The sequence below is a fragment of the Bos indicus genome, chromosome 3 (assembly GCF_029378745.1).
Source record: "Bos indicus isolate NIAB-ARS_2022 breed Sahiwal x Tharparkar chromosome 3, NIAB-ARS_B.indTharparkar_mat_pri_1.0, whole genome shotgun sequence".
In the NCBI taxonomy this organism is placed as follows: domain Eukaryota; kingdom Metazoa; phylum Chordata; class Mammalia; order Artiodactyla; family Bovidae; genus Bos; species Bos indicus.
Window position 1 is genome coordinate 58,178,017 of NC_091762.1, and position 22,554 is coordinate 58,200,570.

Here is a 22,554-nt window from a genome sequence, read left to right on the forward strand (position 1 = left end):
AAAAAAAAAAAAAAAAAGAAATTTGGGACCTTTACTCTGGACCTACTGAATCAGTTACTATGGGGACATGACTTCTGTATTTTAGCAAGCCCTCCAGGTGATTCTGATTCATGCTACAGTTTGAGCACCACTGTAATAGTGAAAGGGAACTAATGTTTGTTGAGTGCATGCTTTGTGCCAGTTGCTTCCAGTATTTTATTCTCATTGAGTCCTTACAACGATCCTTTCAATTAGGTATTACTCCTTATTTTACAGTTGGTGCCACTAGGGCTCCAGGAGGTTAAATGACTTGGCAAAGATTGAAAAGAAATTAAATAGTAGAGCTGAGATTCAAACCAATGGCTGCCCAACTCCAAAACATACCATTGCTAACATAGCTCCAAAATAATTTTGAAGATCAATCCGTTCCCACCTGCTGAATTTACAGTTGCAGAAATTATGAAGCAAATGGATTAGAAAGATTTATCCTAGCCTATTACTCATTGTCCCCAGTTCAGTATTTTTTCCTTGAACCATGCTGAAACTTAAAGCAAGCAGAAATCTCCTTTAAATACTAGGCCAAATGTGATTACTCTTAGGCAATTCTAGGCTCTGCCTGGAATGATAGCCTCTGCTTCTTCCAAGGAAAATCTAACAAGTTCTGTGCTGCTAAGGCAGATCCTAGAATTTCCTAGCCATTGCACCATAACTTGGATCTATGAGCATAGTTATAGAGTTTTATCTAGCCTCTCCTCAGTTCCCGAGTGTAGAGACAGAGAGGTGATTTCAAATGTGTGTTTAAGATACAATTGAACTTCTATGAATGCTAGAATTATTCTATCCACTGTGTATATTTTAGCTCAAATAATCCTTTTAAGAACTGGTGGAGGTAAGAATTATCCTATTTAGAGGTAAATAAACTAAAAGGTAAAATAAATGTAACTGAATTGGCTAATGTCCCTTAACTATCTGCACTTTATGTAATGTCAGAGCTCTTTCTTCTTTCTCATGTTGTCTGCTGCCCATATTTTGGATACTCCTTAGGGCTTCCCTTGTGCTCAGACAGTAAAGAATCAGCCTGCAATGCAGAAGACTTGGGTTCAATCATTGTGTCAGAAAGATCCCCTGGGGAAGGGAATGGCAACCCACTCCAGTACTCTCACCTAGGAAATCCAATGGACAGAGGAATCTGGCAGGCTACAGTCCATGGGGTCATAAAGAGTCGGACATGACTGAGCGACTTTCATTCACTCTACTAAATGACCTCAGTTGTGTGTTCATAATGTAGGGAGGTGGTCATGTGTCATCTATCCTAACTAGTACTGTGATATCTTAGAAAGTATTGTGAGTTTTTGAAAGGCTTTGTGTTGAAATTTTGATTTTTATTTTCAAAGGAGATATAAAAAAAAATTTATGCAAGTAAAACCAACTCTGAAAATGCGAACAAAAGCAATTGAATAGGAATGAATTTGAAGGATGCTTATTAACACTCCTCAGAATTTGGCATTTTATACCTTAATTCAAATCACTTTGTTATGACATATTTCCCTTCTCCCAGTTTTAGTGTTTTTTCATACATAACACTTAAAAGTCGAAGCCAGAGACCCATAAAGCAATATTTTCCCCTATGTAATGGTTTCCTGCACATAGAGCTCAAAAACCTTGTCTCCTGGAAAAACATTATAAAGAACTTCCACCATATTAGAATGTAACTTACACTCCTTAAAGATCAGTAATGTTACTTGAACATATCCCCATGTTTAAAACACCTCTTCCTGTAGTTGTCTTTCTATAGGTTATAATATCATTCCCCTCCAAAATATTTTAAAAGGAAAATGAAGTGTGAAGTTTCTGCCTACAAACCATATATTTTGAACAAAATCCAACTAAGGGTATTTTTAAAGCTTTGTTTCACAATGAAACAATGTTTCACATTGAAAAATGAAGAAAATGCCCTCCTCCCTTTCTGTAAGTTAATGTGTTAGTTTCCCAAGGTGGCCATAATAAAGTATGGAAAATTCTGTAGCTTAAAATGACAGAAATGTCATAAACAAAATGAAAAGACTACCCACAGTCTGGGAGAATATATTTGCAAGTGATGCTACCAACAAGGGATTAATTTCCAAAATACACAAATAGCTCAGAAATCTTAATATCTAAAAAACAAACAACCCAATCAAAAAATGGGCAGAAGACATAAATAGACATTTCTTCAAAGGGAACATGCAGATGGCCAACAGGCACATGAAAAGATCATCAACATCGCTAATTATTACAGAATGCAAATCAAAGTTGCAATGAGGTTATCATCTCACATCAGTCAGAATGGCCATCGACAAAAAGTCTACAAACAATAAATGCTGGAGAGGATGTGAAGGGGAAGCCTCCTACATTGTTGGTGGGAATGTAAATTGGTACAGCCATTATGAAAAACAATATGGAGGTTCCTCAAAAAACTAAAAATAGAATTACCATATGATCCAGCAATCCCACCCCTGGGCATGTATCCAGAGAAAATTCTAATTCAAAAAGGTACATGCAGTCCAATGTTCTTAGAAGCAATATTTACAACAGCCAAGACATGGAAGCAACCTAAACATCCATTGACAGGTGGATGGATAAAGAAGATGTAGTACCTGCATGCAGTAGAATATTATTCAGCCATAAAAAAGAATGAAGTAGTACCATTTGGAGCAACGTGGATGGACCTATAGGTTATCCTACTAAGTGAAGTCAGACAGAGAAAGACAAACCTTGTATGATATCACTTTTATGTGAAATCTAAAAAAATGATTCAAAATGAACAAAAGAGAAATAGACTCACAAACTTAGAAAACAAACTTATGGTTACCAAAGGGGATAGCAGGGAGGAAGGGCGAGATAAATTAGGAGTTTGGGATTAACATATATACACTGCTGCTGCTATATAAAATAGGTAAATAGCAAGGACCTACTGGATAGCAGGGCTTCCCTGGTGGCTTAGAGGGTAAAGCGTCTGCCTGCAATGCAGGAGACCTGGGTTGGATCCCTGGGTCGGGAAGATCTCCTGGAGAAGGAAATGGCACCCCACTCCAGTACTCTTGCCTGGAAAATCCCATGGGCAGAGGAGCCTGGTTGGCTACAGTCCATGGGGTCACAAAGAGTCGGACACGACTGAGCGATGACACGTTTGACTGGATAACATGGACTTCCCTGGTGGCTCAGAAGGTAAAGCGTCTGCCTACAATGTGGGAGATCTGGGTTCAATCCCTGGGTCAGGAAGATCTCCTGGTGAAGGAAATGCCAACCCATTCCAGTATTCTTGCCTGGAAAATCCCATGGATGGAGGAATCTGGTAAGCTACAGTCCATGGGGTTGCAAAGAATTGGACAGGACTGAGTGACTTCACTTTCTTTCTTTCACTTTATAGCATAGGGAATTGTACTCAATATCCTGTAATGACTTATAATGGAAAAGAATCTTAAAAAGAATTTTATAACTGAGTCACTTTGCTGTATACTTGAAACTAATACAAAATTGTAAATTAACTATATTTTAATTTAAAAATGACTCCACCAGAAAATTACTAGAGCTAATCAATGAACATAGTAAAGTTGCAGGATATAAAATCAACACAAGAAATCCCTTGCATTCCTATACACTAATAATGAGAAAATAGAAAAATTAAGGAAACAATTCCATTCACCATTGCAAAGAAAAGATAAAATATTTAGGAATGAGTTCAGTTCAGTTGCTCAGTCGTGTCCGACTCTTTGCAACCCCATGAATTGCAGACGCCAGGCCTCCCTGTCCATCACCAACTCCCGGAGTTCGCCCAGACTCACGTCCATCGAGTCAGTGATGCCATCCAGCCATCTCATCCTCTGTTGTCCCCTTCTCCTCCTGCCCCCAATCCCTCCCAGCATCAGAGTCTTTTCCAATGAGTCAACTCTTCGCATGAGGTGGCCAAAGTATTGGAGTTTCAGCTTCAGCATCATTCCCTCCAAAGAAATCCCAGGGCTGATCTCCTTCAGAATGGACTGGTTGGATCTCCTTGCGGTCCAAGGGACTCTCAAGAGTCTTCTCCAACACCACAGTTCAAAAGCATCAATTCTTCGGCACTCAGCCTTCAAAACCACTAGACCATTCAGGTATGACCTAAATCAAATCCCTTAGGATTATACAGTGGAAGTGAGAAATAGATTTAAGGGCCTAGATCTGATAGATAGAGTGCCTGATGAACTATGGAATGAGATTCGGGACATTGTACAGGAGACAGGGATCAAGACCATCCCCATGGGAAAGAAATGCAAAAAAGCAAAATGGCTGTCTGGGGAGGCCTTACAAATAGCTGTGAAAAGAAGAGAAGCTAAAAGCAAAGGAGAAAAGGAAAGATATAAGCATCTGAATGCAGAGTTCCAAAGAATAGCAAGAAGAGATAAGAAAGCCTTCCTCAGCGATCAATGCAAAGAAATAGAGGAAAACAACAGAATGGGAAAGACTAGAGATCTCTTCAAGAAAATTAGAGATACCAAGGGGACATTTCATGCAAAGATGGGCTCAATAAAGGACAGAAATGGTATGGACCTAACAGAAGCAGAAGATATTAAGAAGAGATGGCAAGAAAACACAGAAGAACTGTACAAAAAAATGTCTTCATGACCCAGATAATCACTATGGTGTGATCACTGACACAGAGCCAGACATCCTGGAATGTGAAGTCAAGTGGGCCTTAGAAGGCATCACTACAAACAAAGCTAGCGGAGGTGATGGAATTCCAGTTGAGCTCCTTCAAAATCTGAAAGATGATGCTGTGAAAGTGCTGCACTCAATATGCCAGCAAATGTGGAAAACTCAGCAGTGGCCACAGGATTGGAAAAGGTCAGTTTTCATTCCAATCCCAAAGAAAGGCAATGCCAAAGAATGCTCAAACTACCGCACAATTTTCATTCCAATCCCAAAATACTTAGGAATATATCTACCTAAAGAAACTAAAGACCCATATATAGAAAACTATAAAACAAAGAAATCAAAGAGGACACTAATAGATGGAGAAATATACCATGTTCATGGGTTGGAAGAATCAATATAGTGAAAATGAGTATACTACCCAAAGCAATCCATAGATTCAATGCAATCCCTATCAAGCTACCAACGGTATTTTTCACAGAGTTAGAACAAATAATTTCACAATTTGTATGGAAATACAAAAAACCTAGAATAGCCAAAGCAATCTTGAGAAAGAAGAATGGAACTGGAGGAATCAACCTACCTGACTTCAGGCTCTACTACAAAGCCACAGTTATCAAGACAGTATGGTACTGGCACAAAGACAGAAATATAGATCAAAGGAACAAAATAGAAAGCCCAGAGATAAATCCACACACCTATAGACACCTTATCTTTGACAAAGGAGGCAAGAATACACAATGAATTAAAGACAATCTCTTTAACAAGTGGTGCTGGGAAAACTGGTCAACCACTTGTAAAAGAATGAAACTAGAACACTTTCTAACACCATACACAAAAATAAACTCAAGATGAATTAAAGATCTAAATGTAAGACCAGAAACTATACAACTCCTAGAGAAGAACATAGGCAAAACCCTCTCTGACATAAATCACTGCAGGATCCTCTATGACCCACCTCCCAGAATATTGGAAATAAAAGCAAAAATAAACAAATGGGACCTAATTAAACTTAAAGCTTCTGCACAACAAAGGCAACTCTAAGCAAGGTGAAAAGACAGCCTTCAGAATGGGAGAAAATAATAGCATATGAAGCAACTGACAAACAACTAATCTCAGAAATACACAAGCAACTTCTACAGCTCAATTCCAGAAAAATAAATGACCCAATAAAAAAATGGACCAAAGAACTAAACAGACATTTCTCCAAAGAAGACATACAGATGGCTAACAAACACATGAAAAGATGCTCAACATCACTGTTTATCAGTGAACTGCAAATCAAAACCACAATGAGGTGCCATCTCATGCCAGTCAGAATGGCTGCTATTAAAAAGTCTACAAAAAATAAATGCTGGAGAGGCTGCAGAGGAAAAGGAACCCTCTTACACTGTTGGTGGGAATGCAAACTAGTACAGCCACTATGGAGAACAGTGTGGAGATTCCTTTAAAAACTGGAAATAGAACTGCCTTATGACCCAGCAATCCCACTGCTGGGCATACACACCGAGGACACCAGAATTGAAAGAGACATGTGTACCCCAATGTTCATCGCAGCATTGTTTATAAAAGCCAGGACATGGAAGCAACCTAGATATCCGTCAGCAGATGAATGGATAAGAAAGCTGTGGTACATATACACAATGGAGTATTACTCAGCCATTAAAAAGAATACATTTGAATCAGTTCTAATGAGGTGGATGAAACTGGAGCCTATTATACAGAGTAAAGTAAGCAAGAAAGAAAAACACCAATACAGTAGTTAGTGAGCATTAGTGAAGTCGCTTAGTCGTGTCTGACTCTTTGCGACCCCATGGACTGTAGCCAACCAGGCCCTTCCATTCATGGGATTTTCCAGGCAGGAATACTGGAGAGGGTTGCCATTTCCTTCTCCAGGAGATCTTCTCGACCCAGGGATTGAACCCGGGTCTCCCGCATTGTAGACAGACGCTTTACCATCTGAGCCCCTAATACAGTATACTAATGCATATATATGGAATTTAGAAAGATGGTAACGATAACCCTGTAAGCGAGACAGCAAAAGAGACACAGATGTATAAAACAGTCTTTTGGACTCTGTGGGAGAGGGAGAGGGTGGGATGATTTGGGAGAATGGCATTGAAACATGTATAATATCATATATGAAACGAATTGCCAGTCCAGGTTCGATGCATGATACTGGATGCTTGGGGGTGGTGCACTGGGACAACCCAGAGAGATGGTACAGGGAGGGAGGTGGGAGGGGGGTTCAGGATGGGAACACGTGTAAACCCATGGCAGATTCATGTTGATGTATGGCAAAACCAATACAATATTGTAATTAACCTCCAATTAAAATAAATAAATTTATATTAAAAAATAAAAATGACAGAAATGTATTCCCTTACAGTTCTGAAGTTTTCAAGTCAAAAATCAAGATGTAGCCAGGCCCATAACTCTCCATGTGAAATACTAGGGAAGAATCTTTGCCTCTTCCTAGCTTCTAGGGGTTTTGCTGTTCCTTGCTTTCAGCTGCAGCACTCTAGTCTCTGCCTCCACTATCACATGCCCTGCTTTGCATCTGTGTCTCTGTATCTGACTATCCCTCTCCTTTTTTATGTACAGACACCAGCCATTCTATTTAGGGCTCACCCTAATATGCTTCATTGTAACTTGATTATATTTGCAAAGACCGCATTTCCAAACAAGGTCACATTCACAGGTACTGGGATTTAGGAATTCACCTAGCCTCTTGAGGAGGCACAATTCAGACAACCATAGTTATCAAGTAAATAAATATACACTGCTTCAGTCATGAGAATACCTCCAAGTACTTCAAAGTCATTGCTTATACAGGAACTAATTTTTATTTTCTAAAAGAAAAACTTGGTCAGTAGTCAGATTTTCAGCTAATAACTGACTTAGGTGTACATACTGCATCTGGTTGGCATACATGAAGCTACTGTTTGGCATTTTAAAACATCATCATTCTTATTAATTTGTTTTCTTAAAATTGTTCAATAACAATAATAATAGTTTAATAATATCTATAGATTAAAATCTTATGTGCCCAGCACATAGGTAATGTTATTATTAATTCTTGTGATAATCCTATGAAGTCAGTACAGTTATGACTCATACTTTACAAATGAGACAACTGAGGCCCAGTGACATTGAGTAGTTTGTCCATATTCACACAGTAAGTAGTAACTGATGAGGCCAGGATTCAAGTTTCAACGTTGGCTGACATCTGTTTCTTTGGTGAAGAGTACCTGTTTCCTTCCACTGAGGCAGGTGAGCATGCAAGGGCAGCTTGGACTGAGTTGATGGGGTGCCAGCAGGGTACCTTTCTGCAGTCTCCTGTGCCAAAGTAGCTGGAACAGGTGTGTTTTCCTGGTGTTCGTTCAATAGCAGAGGTGTGTTGAGCACACTTTCCATGGTTAAGTACCAGAAACTGAAGTCAGTCAGTCGGTCAATATACAAACAAGTAAATAAAACACAGACTTTAAAGCAGCCTACTATCTAGTGGTCACCAACCTAGCTAAAAGAATTATGAATTATTTCGCCTTCTGCTACAACCTTCAAGGCACATGATAGCACTTTTAAAAAAATATGTTCTGTAACAAAAAAGAAAAACTAAAGTAGAACAATGTGGATGGATCAGCAAACCAACTGAGCAGAAGACAGACAAGAGAATATATAGTATATGGTTCCATTTATATGAAGTTCTGGAAAAGGTAAAACTATAGAAATAAAATCAGTGGCTGCCTAGGGCAGGGAAGGGAAGGAAACTGACTGTGGTGGAGCAGGACAGAATTTTCTAGGGTGATAGAAACATTCCATATCTCTGGGGTAATGGTTTTACAGGAATATACATTTGTCAGAAACATCAGATGGTATATTTAGAGTGAAACATTTTAAAAACATGTCTATGGAATCCATTCTCCTCTGCTTCAGTTCAGTTCAGTCACTCAGTCATGTCTGACTCTTTGCAACCCCATGAATCACAGCACGTCAGGCCTCTCTGTCCATCACCAACTCCTGGAGCTCACTCAGACTCACATCCATCAAGTCAGTGATGCCATCCAGCCATCTCATCCTCTGTCGTCCCCTTCTCCTCTTGCCTCCAATCCCTCCCAGCATCGGAGACTTTTCCAATGAGTCAACTCTTCGCATGAGGTGGCCAAAGTACTGGAGTTTCAGCTTCAGCATCATTCCTTCCAAAGAACACCCAGGGCTGATCTCCTGTAGAATGGACTGGTTGGATCTCCTTGCAGTCCAAGGGACTCTCACGAGTCTTCTCCAACACCAGAATTCAAAAGCATCAATTCTTCGGAGCTCAACTTAGTAAGTGGCAAATCCAGGTAGCTTGATCATAGTCCAGTTTCTTTCTAGAATGTTGTACTGATGTGTGTTTTCCTGGTGTTCATTGACCACTTGCACAAGTATTTGTTTATTTAGCTCTTTAGTAGATATTGATTACTATTTGCTCATCTTTCATCAGGAAGAAAACTTCTAGGAATCACACAGAAGTGGTTAGTACCGAAGAGTTACTAAAGTTTCCCTGTATTTCTGAATTTTTCTCAAGTAAATTTCCATGCACTGGAACCATTTGGCTTATTTCTTAGCAAAGGGAATACTGCAGTGGTTTTTTAAAGTGAAGTTTCCTTCCTGGGAAAGTAACTTTTTCCCTAAGTAATGTAGAAATTGGAGAAATTTATAAATTTTTAGAAATATCATTTCAAATAGTTGTTTTGACACTTTATGTTTTATTTCAATTGCTTTGGCCATTCTTAAGCAAACATTTGAGGATTCCTGTGAAATACAACATGCTGTGGCTATTTAAAAGTTGATTTTATTACATCATTCTTCTCCTAATCATATTGGGTTGATGATTTCATATTTGATTTGGAAAATATCCCAGTTTACCCATTTAGATAATAATGTCTAGGCATACTGATATTGATATTTTCTTTTTATTCACTTACTTAGTAGACTTGCATACTTATTCTAAAATTCACATACATGCATTCACATATGTATGGCTGGAAACTATTTAATCATGACATTATGACAATTCTGTTTGGAAAATGTTTTTACTTAAAAGTCACACATTGAGTTATGTTTGGAAAATGTTAAAGTTTAATATGAAAAAATACAGGTCTATTTTGAAATAGTCCTTTAGAGACTGGATTAGGAAAAGGACTTGTTGAGGGACAGCTAGGGTGGGTATTGAGAAAGGAATAGGTGAATAATCTTTAAAATACATTTGAATATAAAAGGAATCCTAGACAGAAGATAAGCTGGGAAGCACAGAGAAAATAAGATGTGGCAGAAGAAAGGACACTTTCAGTACATCCATTCAATACATGCTTTCAGTACATTGAAGCTCTCCCTTGTAATTTCTTAAGAAAACTGTCATGAGGACAGCTATCCCATTTGAGGAAGGAATTGAATTTGTTATAGGAAATTTACATTTCTGCAAGCATCCATTAAATTCTGAGCACAGAATGCCCAGTTCTCGCTATTACTTTTTTCAATGTCACATTCATCTCCCCCAGTGGTCCCATCCCTTGGTGAGCTCTGTCTTCTAAAGTCCTTTAGTCTGTGCTGTCTGCAGCACTCATGTAGCATGGAAGGTGATTCTTTGCAGTAAACTTTATGATCTTTGGAGGGCAGTAATGGTGATTTTTCAAATTTGTATCCCTGGAACCTAGGACAGTGTTGACATACAGCATGTCCTACTCAGAGATGATGAAATGTTATCAATAGACTACAACATCTACAGTGCCTCTACATCTTCCCACCCAACATGACAGCACTTCGTATTTACCACTCTGTAGGGTAGTGGTTCATTTACAGGGTAGAATCCTGCTCTAGGCTGTAAGATTCTTGAGAGTGGAGATGTTTTATTCACTTCCTTCCTCTCAATGTCTAGCACATCATAAGGATCTAAGAAGTATGTATACAAATGTATGAGTGAGGGAACTGAATTAGGAGAGATGGATTTTGTTAGTCCTCTACATCTGTTTGTTCAAAAATATTGAGCAAATGACCTAACATCGCTGTGTCTCAGTTTCTTTATATATACATTTTGAGCTGACCCCTTCCAGCTCAAAAAATGTATGATTTGATGATCATGGTAATAGCTTAAAATAGAAAAATGCTCTAGTTCAAATACTGTTAGTAAGCTAGATGATACCAGCTCTTAGAAATTGGTTTTCTCCTGGCTGCAAACCTCTCATCACCTGGAACTCTAAGGACTCCAGACAGATGAACTTGCTGAAGATTTGTGGATGTCACTATATCATATCTGAATGGTCTAGAGGTTTTCCCTACTTTCTTTAAGTTTGAATTTGGCAATAAGGAATTAATGATCTGAGCCACAGTCAGCTCCCGGTCTTGTTTTTGCTGACTATATAGAGCTTCACCATCTTTGGCTGCAAAGAATATAATCAATCTGATTTCAGTCCTGACCATCTGGTGATGTCTATGTGTAGTCTTCTCTTGTGTTTTTGGAAGAGGGTGTTTGCTATGACCAATGCGTTCTCTTGGCAGAACTCTATTAACCTTTGCTCTGCTTCATTCTGTACTCCAAGGCCAAATTTGCCTGTTACTCCAGGTGTTTCTTGACTTCCTACTTTTGCATTCCAGTCCCCTATAATGAAAAGGACATCTTTTTTGGGTGTTAGTTCTAGAAGGTCTTTTAGGTCTTCATTGAACTGCTCAACTTCAGGTTCTTCAGCATTACTGATCGGGGCATGGACTTGGATTACTGTTATATTGAAAGGGTTGCCTTCCAATTATACAGTGGAAGTGATGAACAGATTCAAGGGATTAGATCTGATAGACAGAGTGCCTGAAAAAATATGGACAGAGATTCATGGCACTGTACAGGAGGCAGTGATCAAGACCATCCCCAAGCAAAAGAAATGCAAAAAGGCAAAATGGTTGTCCAAGGAGGCCTTACAAATAGCTGAGAAAAGAAAAGATGTGAAAGGCAAAGGAGAAAAGGTAAGATATACCCATTTGAATGCAGAGTTCCAAAGAATAGCAAGGAGAGAGAAGAAAGCCTTCCTCAGTTATCAATGCAAAGAAATAGAGGGAAACAATAGAATGGCAAAGACTAGAGATCTCTTCAAGAAAATTAGAAGTACCAAAGGAGCATTTCATGCAAAAATGGGCACAATAAAAGACAGAAATAGTGCAGAATTAATAGAAGCAGAAGATATAAAGAAAAGGTGACAAGAATACACAGAATTATACAAAAAAGATCTTCATGGCGCAGATAATCATGATGGTGTGATTACTTACCTAGAGCCATACATCCTGGAATGCGAAATCAAGTGGGTCTTAGGAAGCATCACTATGAACAAAGTGGTAGTGATGGAATTCCAATTGAGCTATTTGAAATCCTAAAAGATGATACTGTGAAAGTGCTGCACTCAATATGCCAGCAAATTTGGAAAACTCAGCAGTGGCCACAGGACCGGAAAAGGTCAGTTTTCATTCTAATCCCAAAGAAAGGCAATGCCAAAGAATGCTCAAACTACCACACAATTGCACTCGTCTCACACACTAGTAAAGTAATGCTCAAAATTCTCCAAGCCAGGCTTCAACAGTACATGAACCGTGAACTTCCAGATGTTCAAGCTGGATTTAGAAAAGGCAGAGGAACCAGAGATCAAATTGCCAACATCCACTGGATCATCAAATAAGTAAGAGAGTTCCAGAAAAAACATCTACTTCTACTTTATTGACTATGCCAAAGCCTTTGACTGCGTGGATTACAACAAACTATGAAAAATTCTGAAGGAGATGGGAATACCAGACCACCTGACCTGCCTCCTGAGAAATCTGTATGCAGGTCAGGAAGCAATAGTTAGAACTGGACATGGAACAAGAGACTGGTTTCAAATCAGGAAAGGAACACATCAAGGTTGTATATTGTCACCATGCTTATTTAACTTATATGCAGAGTACATCATGCAAAATACTGGGCTGGATGAAGCACAAACTGGAATCAAGATTGCTGGGAGAAATATCAATAACCTCAGATATGCAGATGACCCCACCCTTATGGCAAAAAGCGAAGAAGAACTAAAGAGCCTCTTGATGCAAGTGAAAGAGGAGAGTGGAAAAGTTGGCTTAAAACTCAACATTCAGAAAACTAAAATCATGGCGTCTTGTCCCATCACTTCATGGCAAATAGATGGGGAAACAATGGAAATAGTGAGATACTTTATTTTCTTTGCCTCCAAAATCACTGCAGATGGTGACTGCAGCCATGAAATTAAAAGATGCTTGCTCCTTGGGAAAAAAGTTATAACCAACCTAGACAGCATATTGAAAAGCAGAGACATTACTTTGCCAACAAAGGTCCATCTAGTCATAGCTATGGTTCTTCCAGTTATCATGTATGGATGTCTGAGTTGGACTATAAAGAAAGCTGAGTGCCAAAGAATTGATGCTTTTGAACTGTGGTATTGGAGATTCTCTCTACTCTTGAAAGTCCCTTGGACTGCAAGGAGATCCAACAAGTCAGTCCTAAAGGAAATCAGTCCTGATTGGAAAGACATGCTGAAGCTGAAACTCCAATACTGTGGCCACCTGATGTGAGGAACTGGCTCATTTGAAAAGACCCTGATGCTGGGAAAGATTGACAGCTGGAGGAGAAGGCAACAGCAGAGGATAAGATTGTTGGATGACATCACTGACTCGATGGACTTGAATTTGAGTAAGCTCCAGGAATTGGTGATGGACATGGAAGCCTGGAGTGCTGCAGTCCATGGAGTCGCAAAGAGTAGGATACAACTGAACGACTGAACTGAACTGAACTGAACTATGTCATAAATAGTTCATCATCAGGAAAAGACTAGAGACCCCAAACCCTGGAGAACACATATGAGAAGGTAGTTCACTCCAATAGTTCAGCAAATGAAGCAACCTGTTTAGACTTTTAACCAAAGGTTAATTTTCTAAGCACGCTCGGTCATCTTTCATTGCCTGCTCAGGAAGAACATTAGTTGGTTTGAGAAACTCTTTAAACTGGTAGGTAGAGAAACCTTGCATATCCTGCATACATTTGTTAAGTGCTATGTACCCATACTGTTATAAGCTCTTTGTGTATTATAACTTATTTAATTCTTTAACAGCCTCATTTGACTGAGGCAAAGGTAGCCAAGGTTACACAGCTAATAAATGAAAGAAAGTGTGAAAGTGTTGTTTGCTCAGTCATGCCCAATTCTTTGTGACCCCATGGACTGTAGCTTGGCATAGGGAATTCCATGACTCCTTTCTCCATGGAATTCTCCAGGCAAGAATACCGGAGTGGATTGCCATTCCCTGCTCCAGGGGATCTTCCCAACCTGGGGATCAAACCCAGGGCTGTGCATTGCAGGCAGATTCTTTACCATCGGAGACACCAGGGAACACAGGGTTCAAATCCTCACTGACCCCAAAAGGATGTTAAAATGATGCAGTTTTTATAGAAATCTCACTTTCTTAGGCATGGGTATAGCGGTGTCAAAAATGATTAATTTACACTTTAAGACAACAAGGATTTATTACCTTCATTCCAAACAGCTCTGCCTATGAGTAGACTATAGAGATGATTTCCAGACTCTGCATTTGTTTGGAAAGCCATTTACCATTCCTCAGAAACTGACAATGGGATTGCCTTAACGGATGATCTGAACTGTATCCAGGTATGGCAGGTCCCAGGAGCAAATCTTGTCTGACAGACTGTAGCTGTGCTGTCAGTCAGCCTGTTGAGGCAGGTAGACCCTATTATGAGTTACAGAACTGAGTAAAGGACTTACAGAAGAAGGTCACTCTTTCCTCCAGACAGAAGAGGGAGTATTTATCAAGTGGCTCTTTGGAGAGGTTTTCCTCTATTGCTTTCATTTTCCAGAGATTCTGTAAACCTTATGATTTGGGACAAAGAACAACAGTAATTATGGTTTATATTCTTATTCATATTTCCTTTATAATATGTTCCCATATTCACGTTTAATAACTGTAAATAAAACTATCACACACAGAGCCCCTTTCTTTGATATAAACAGAGTTCTCTTCCAAAGTGCTGGCAAGCCTTCTTACTCCTCTTACTGGAACCAAAGTGTTTTGGCCAGTATGTCTGAGTCTTTCAGCAGCATTATTTGTAAAAGAATCACATTTATTATTTTGGCTTATATTCCCAAAATATTTGCAGCAATTTCTGAGTGGGATATGCCTACCCCTTGACTTGGAAAACTAAAAAAGGCTCATGTGTTTCTCCTTAATGAATTCAATCAGTCCTGGAGAGCTCAAGTATTAAATAATACAGAGTTTTGTTAATTCACGTTGTTTTCTGATGAAACAGTTGAATTTTCTAGTCATTAAAAAGTATATGTTTGGTATGGAAACCAAATCCTCACCAGGGATTGAATCCCTCCTATGAAAGCTAAACAAGCTGTTGTCCAGCTTCTGACAACAGCCATAAGGGCTGGGAACTCATTTTCAAAAGAAGAATTTTCCCCCATTTTTCTGGACAACTCATTTTTAGAACGTTCTTAAGCTGAAATTATTTCCTTAGAGATCTTACCTTCATGACTATTCTTTCTTGCTCTTCTTTGTGGGCTCCTCTTCCTTCACCAAGCTCATAAATTTTGGTGTTTCTCAGAAATCAATATACTTTTCTTATATCACACACTGTCCTTGGACAATCTGTGGTTTCAAGGCTCACCTACATAGTGATAGGTATGTCTCAAGCCCAGCCTTTTATGCTGAGCTCTAGGTCATATCTACGTGGCTAACTCACACTTACCTCATGTTCATTTTAACCCAAACTTATTTTGCTCTTCCTTAGACTTTTGAATTTGGTGAATGATGCTACTACCATCCACTCAGTATTCCTGAGAAGCCAATAAGTTGTCTTGGATTTCTCCCAGTCACAGTCCATCAATCATATAGCCCTTTTGATTTTTCCATATTAAAATCTCATGTATATCTCTGTTTCCCCAACTCTACCACCAAAGGTCTTCATTATTTCTTGACTGATAATTATATTGTCTCTTTGCTTCAGGATTCACCCCCTCAATCTTTCTCCTTAACTTTTTCATAGTGAACCACCTAAGCTTTAAATTTCTTGACAGCATCTGCTCAGAATTCCTAAATGATTTTATCTTATGAGAGGATAATCCTAAATGCATTTGATGGCATTTACAATCATATAGACATACCCATTGGGATGGCTATGTATAATATATAAAGAACTCCTACAACTCAAAAAACAACCAGTCCAATTAAAAAAAAAAAAATAGGCAGACCTGAAAAAATACTTTCCAGAGAAAATATACAAAGAACAAACAAGGAAAAGATGAAGAAAATCACTAATCATTAGGGAAATAAAATACAAATCTGATTAGTGGCAAACCATCAATATTAAGGCTTCCCAGGTGACCCTAATGGTGAAGAACCTGCCTGCCATTGCAGGAGATATAACAGACCAGGGGTTTGTTCCCTTAGTTGGGAAGATTCCCCTGGAGGAGGAAATGGCAACCCATTCCAGTATTCTTGCCTGGAAAATTGCTATGGACAGAGAAGCCTGGAGTACTATAGTCTATAGGGTTGCAAAGAGTCAGACACGACTGAAGTGACTTAGCACAGCACATCAACATTAAAACAGGAATCATTACCATTTGGGGAGGTTTGATGGCAGATGCATCTCAGTTTAAACTGATAGCTTAAGTAATTGCAGCATTTGTTTCATTTTGTCCCCAAGAACAGGGCTTGCTAGAGAAGAGAGATTTTTCTCTCTGGGAGAGGACAGTTTATTGCCTGCCTTCAGTGTAAGCTTCATAAGGTTGTGGATAAGAAGCAAATTTCAAATGTGAGGAAGAAAAGGGGTTAATATTTAATGTATAAAATTAATTGCTGGAATTTAAATCTGTAGTCACTCAGTATGTTCAAGAAACTTCTGCCCTGTTTCTTTACTGTGGTACAATGAATGAATTCAGTTTTATAATAATGGACACCATTTGTGAAATATGTTTAAGTCTTAGAGTAAAATATCAAACAACCAATTAGCATGAGAGTCATTATCTAATAATAATAATGTTACTACTATTATTATTATTATCATCATCAGAAAGACCCACAGTCCTAATGTGACTCTGCCAGTCATTGGCTCTGTAACTATAGCTTTATCTTCAAGTCTGTTTCATAATGTATTAAATTGGAATAAACAGTACCTGGACTGCAGACCTCACAGGATGGATGGGAGGCAGTAACATATGTTGAGCACATGATATGTGCCAAAGACTATTTGGTACCTTTCGTAGATTATTTCATTTAATCTTCATAGTGCCCACATGAGCATGAATAGTAGTATTACCCTTATTTTGCAAATAGGAAAACTGAAGCTGAGAGAGATTAAATAATGTATCTGAGATCCCATGGCTTCTAAGTGGCAAAGCTAGGATTTGATTCCATACTGGGCTAAGTCACTCTACCTGTGGCAAGCACATGTACCTTTTCAGCTATAAGCTATAGACCTACCTATACAAATATATGTATGTGAAAAGAGCATCGATTCTTTCTTTCAGAGAAGAAGGGAGATTTTACAAATTCCTGTGGATTTCCTAAAAAAAAAAAAAAAAACATGTGATTTCACAAGCCAAAAGTAACAGAGTTAGCAGAATCTTTCATAAGTATCATATAACCAAGGTGATGTCTGTATAATACTAAAACCATCACCCATTATTTCCATAAATGTGCTTAATATCACAACATATTTAAAAGAAGCTTTCCACACAAAGAAGATATTCATTCATGTTATTCAAGTGTTATTCAACTTTCACATAATGGAACCAATGTTTTATACAATCTGGTCCATGAGCTTAAAAATCCTTGCTTTTATATGCCTTCATTTATAAAATGCTGATGGGGGGAAATTCACCTACTGACATCCAACACTGTTTTGCATTTTATTCAAACCAAAGATTTTTAGGAAGAACATCCATCTTTCCTAGAATTAGCTGGTTATCCTTGAAGACACACTAATTTTTTCCATTTCTTGTATTTCCTAAATATTTTCTGTCTGCACATAGTATTTCTTTAACCAAAGTAATGCTCCATACTTTTGTGCTGGCACTAATGAAATTCTAAATACTTTCCTCTTGATTATATATTCTAAAATATACTATCCTGGCCCTAGGCTACAAAAATTTTGTTTTACACATTGGAAATAGTGGTAATGAGGGTGGGGAAATTTTAAAAAACTAAATAATCTCTGAGAAGAAGTGATCAATGATAAGAGTGGGCAGATGCTATTCCAAATCTCTAATTTTGAGACAGTTTAAACATCAAAGCGTTTTTACATTTCATTTAGTTTTATTCAGTATCAACACAAACTATTCCATTAATTTAAAGAGCTGTTAGAACTCTTAAAGAGTTTTTAAATATGACTGAAATTTCCTCTGAGAAGAGAAATGCTTTATATGTGATCCAACTAATGCCTTCCAGTCAATATACTTCCTAATATTTAAAATGTGGAAATAGCTGAATCAGTTCAGTTCAGTCGCTCAGTCGTGTCTGACTCTTTGTGACCCCATGAATTGCAGCGCGCCAGGCCTCCCTGTCCATCACCAACTCCCGGAGTTCACTCAGACTCATGTCCATCGAGTCAGTGATGCCATCCAGCCATCTCATCCTCTGTCGTCCCCTTCTCCTTCTGCCCCCAATCCCTCCCAGCATCAGGGTCTTTTCCAATGAGCTGAATAGACAGACATAAATGAAGAGCAGCATTGAAAAGAGAAATTAATTCTTGAGTCTGACCGCCCCCCATCCACTCATACACACACAACAGGTGTACAGCAAAAGAATTTAGATTTAATTATCTGTGTGCGAACATGACACAAAATAAAATAGATGGGAAATAACTCTATGTGATTAGTTCATATGATTAGTATAAGCTTTCATGTTTTCTTGAACAAAATAGGAGACATATTATATCACAGTAACTGTTAAAACCTAAGAATTTTATGTCAGAAAAAATAATTTAATAAAGTGCAATTCAAAGGGTAAATTTAGAAAATTTCATCTTGGAATTCTTGCCAACTTGAAACCTTTGCAATCTTTGAATAAATAAAAGTGTGACTATATTAGAAATCTTATTTCAGAGCACAAAAGGGTCAAATATAATCATTTGGTTTCAGTTTTCCTATTGGATGAGAGCCAGTGGAATCAACGGCAGTTATATTGAGTCCTGCTGTTAATCACATCCTCCTCTTATTTTCAGGTCTGCCTGGAAACAACTGTGACAGACAGATAGGGTTGGCACAGAGAGATCAGAAATGAGAGAGCCATTTCCAAGCAAAGACCTAGATGAGCCTCAGAGAAGGAGCCATGGACAGACTGCAGAAGTGTTTGAAGCTAAAAAACAATGCATTTATTTTTAGCGGGGAAAGAAAGTCTTTCACAAAACTCCTTACCATAAGCCTTTGAGTAAATGGTAATTGTTTATGTACTTGCCAACAGATTCTTTAAGCCTAAATCCTAAAATTGTTTTTAAACATCAACAATGTACCTAGGGTAGAGGGAATGTTGATGGAGGGAAGTGGGATACGCAAAAGCTTAAAGGTACTAATAATGTCATATTTCTTATATGGTACTGTTGGGTTTAAAAAAAAAAAAAAAAAACTTACATAAGCACATAGTGAGGCTTCCCTGGTAGCTCAGTTGATAAAGATGGGAGAATGACATTGTAACATGTAAAATATCATGTAAGGAACGAGTTGCCAGTCCAGGTTCGATCCACGATACTGGATGCTTGGGGCTGGTGCACTGGGACGACCCAGAGGGATGGTATGGGGAGGGAGGAGGGAGGAGGGTTCAGGATGGGGAACACATGTATACCTGTGGTGGATTCATTTTGATATTTGTCAAAACTAATACAATTATGTAAAGTTTAAAAATAAAATAAAATTAAAAAAAAAAAAAAAAAAAAGAATCACTTGCAGTGCAGGAGACCTGGGTTTGATCCCTGGGTTGGGAAGATTCCCGGAAGGAGGGCGTGGCAACCCACTCTAGTATTCTTGCCTGGAGAATCCCCAAGGACAGAGGAGCCTGGCAGGCCGCAGTCCATGGGGTTGCACAGAGGGTCAGACACAACTGAGCAACAAGCACAGCCCATGCATGCGGTGTGCTCACTTTCAAGGATATATTTCTTGATAAAATTTTTTAGCATTAAGAGATGCCATTTAGTGTGCTAATATGATTCTAAGCACCTCAGTTATCTGTTAACATACCTTAAAACTATTATAAGAAGTATTTTATTTATGTACATACAGAGCAGTGTCACACTCTTTTTAAACGATATAACATTAAGTTATTTTTCCAGCACCTTTAAAACTACAATTTTGTCCTATGAAAAATGAAGGAAATTGCCAGAGGAAAGTCAGGAAAAGTAAATCTGAGTAGAAATTTTCCTTTCCCTCCTGAAATATCTGTTATTCCCATAAAATGGCTCCATAACAATAGTTCTGTAAAGAAATTTATGTGGAGATAGACTAAGATGGTTAGAAAATATATCTCTTTATGGAATTCTCCCCCATTCAGTCTCGCTTCTGTCTTCAGCATGCTACCAAGTTTGGTATCAGGAGCACATTGTTTGCAGCAATTAGTTTTTAATAGAAAGAAGGAAGGGTTGGGGGAGAAATCCCTAAAGTTTTGAAGGCAAACTCCAAAGTTTCCATTTTAATTTAACTTCACTAACACTGTATCTTTTGGAATTCATTCAGAAAGGCTTTAAAAAATGGAAATACTGGCAGATTGTGAACTTCAATGGCACCAATGGTGCCACTGCAACACTTGATTGCATAAAGCAAGTTGCTATTGTAACAAATATCCCTGTGGCCATATTTTTAAAAAATTTAAAACTGTGTACACACACACATACATACTTGTCTGAAGGGCAGACAAAAATAAAATATCGGAGTACTTAGTGGGACAGTCAATTGTACATGCGTCCCTTTTATCTTGTCCGGTGTTTGGACTCAGATTATCCTAGTCTCTTAGCTATAACCTTAAAACTGTTTAAGGTTCCCTGCCGGAAAGAAGTGAGTTATCTTTCAAGAGGTAGCTTCCATTGAGTTCACTTTCTCAAAGGACCAGTATAAAATCTATGCTCAATAACTAGAATAATGATGAGCCATTACATTGGAGGAGTGAGAAACAGGTACCTGGGATAGCAAAGATAATTCATAATAGACAGTGGGCTCATCTTAGGTCTTGGTACTTCCAGGTTGGTTTTTTTTTTTATTTATTTATTTTAACAGGAAGCTAGACTACAGAAGATGTGAAATGATCCAATCAGATTAACCTTGAGATTCTGCTCAAAGCGAGTAGGATTGTATGGAATTAGAATGGTGGACTCTTAGTATTATACAAATGTGTCTAGAGTGTATGTGTTTCTGTCTGATTTTGGGTCTAGTCCCAATAAATATATTATACTCCCCACAAAGAGTCAGAATAAAACACTCTTTCAGCACCACAAGGCTCAAAGCACCTTCAAGAACCTGGGCATCCACTTGAAAGAACCTATTATGTAGAGCTTACTAGCTTCTGGTCAGCAGACCAAGAAAGGAAGATCATTCTACCAACTGTATCAAATGCACATTTGAGTAAATTCACGAGACTGAGAGTAGAACAAGAACAAAGGAAGAAAAATCCTAGCATAAATAGGCTGGGGAAGGAAACAGTGGCAGCAAAAATCAACAAAGTCTGAGTGATAAGAGACAGGAAATCTATACTGGATCAGAACCGAAAAATTTTCTCACCATCCAACCTGTTTTCATCAGTTTCCCTAATGAGGAGGGACTGAGGATTTTATCATTTTTAATCTATTGTATATAAACATGCCTTAGTTAGCTATGTGACAAGTGTATATAGTCATCATCCCAAAGTGCTTATTAAGTTATTTTTATGCATCTTTTTGTTGCCTTCTCAAAGTTTGCAGTTAAAGAATCATTCCAGCTATTAACCTAGGGCTCCTACCTGGTTATTGCAGCCAGAGTGAACATCCCTATTACCTCAACAGATTCTGTGTCCTTAACTAAGGTGCATCATGTTCTAAACACAAAAGGAAATCAGATTCTAGAACCCATCTTTTAAAGTGATCAAAGTTTATCTCTCAAATATTTTCTCAGTTTCCAAGGAATGATGGCCATTTGCAGTAATATAAAAGACACTTCTGGACTAATGGATAGAGAAGAAAATTAGGCTAAATCCAAATTCCTGAAAGATGCTCTGTGATCTTTCCAGCCTCATCTCTATATTGTAGCCATTCCACTGGACATGCGCCAGAGCCTTTTGTATCTCAGCACTATTGCCTGCATTGCCACTTCCATCCAGACTGGCTTGAACTTTCTTGTCTATTTGGCAAATACTCATTTTTAAAGATTTGAGCTTTACATGTCCCCATTCATTCTCAATAGAATTGTGTTTTATCTCCTTCGTGCCTCAGCTACCCTGTATCACCAGTTGATTTTTCTTTCTTTCTTTCTTTTTCTATCAACTATCAGTTGGTTTTTCTTACTAGATTCTATCCTGAGCAGGTTATAAGCTCCTTAAGAGTAGTAATTGTGTCATATATCTTCATGACCCTTGAAAGTGTTTGTTGCTCAGTCATGTTCAACTCTTTTCTGACCCCATGGACTATAGTCCATTGGGCTCCTCTATCCATGGAATTCTCCAGGCAAGAATACTGAAGTGGGTTGCCATTCCCTTCTCCAGGGGATCTTCTTGACCCAGTGATTGAACACAGATCTCCTGCATTGCAGGCAGATACTTTAACATCTAAGCCACCAGGGAAACCCTCTTGACACTTGGTCTTAGAATATTGCCTAGAACATAGTAGGCATGCCAGCCACTCTTTCATTATTCATT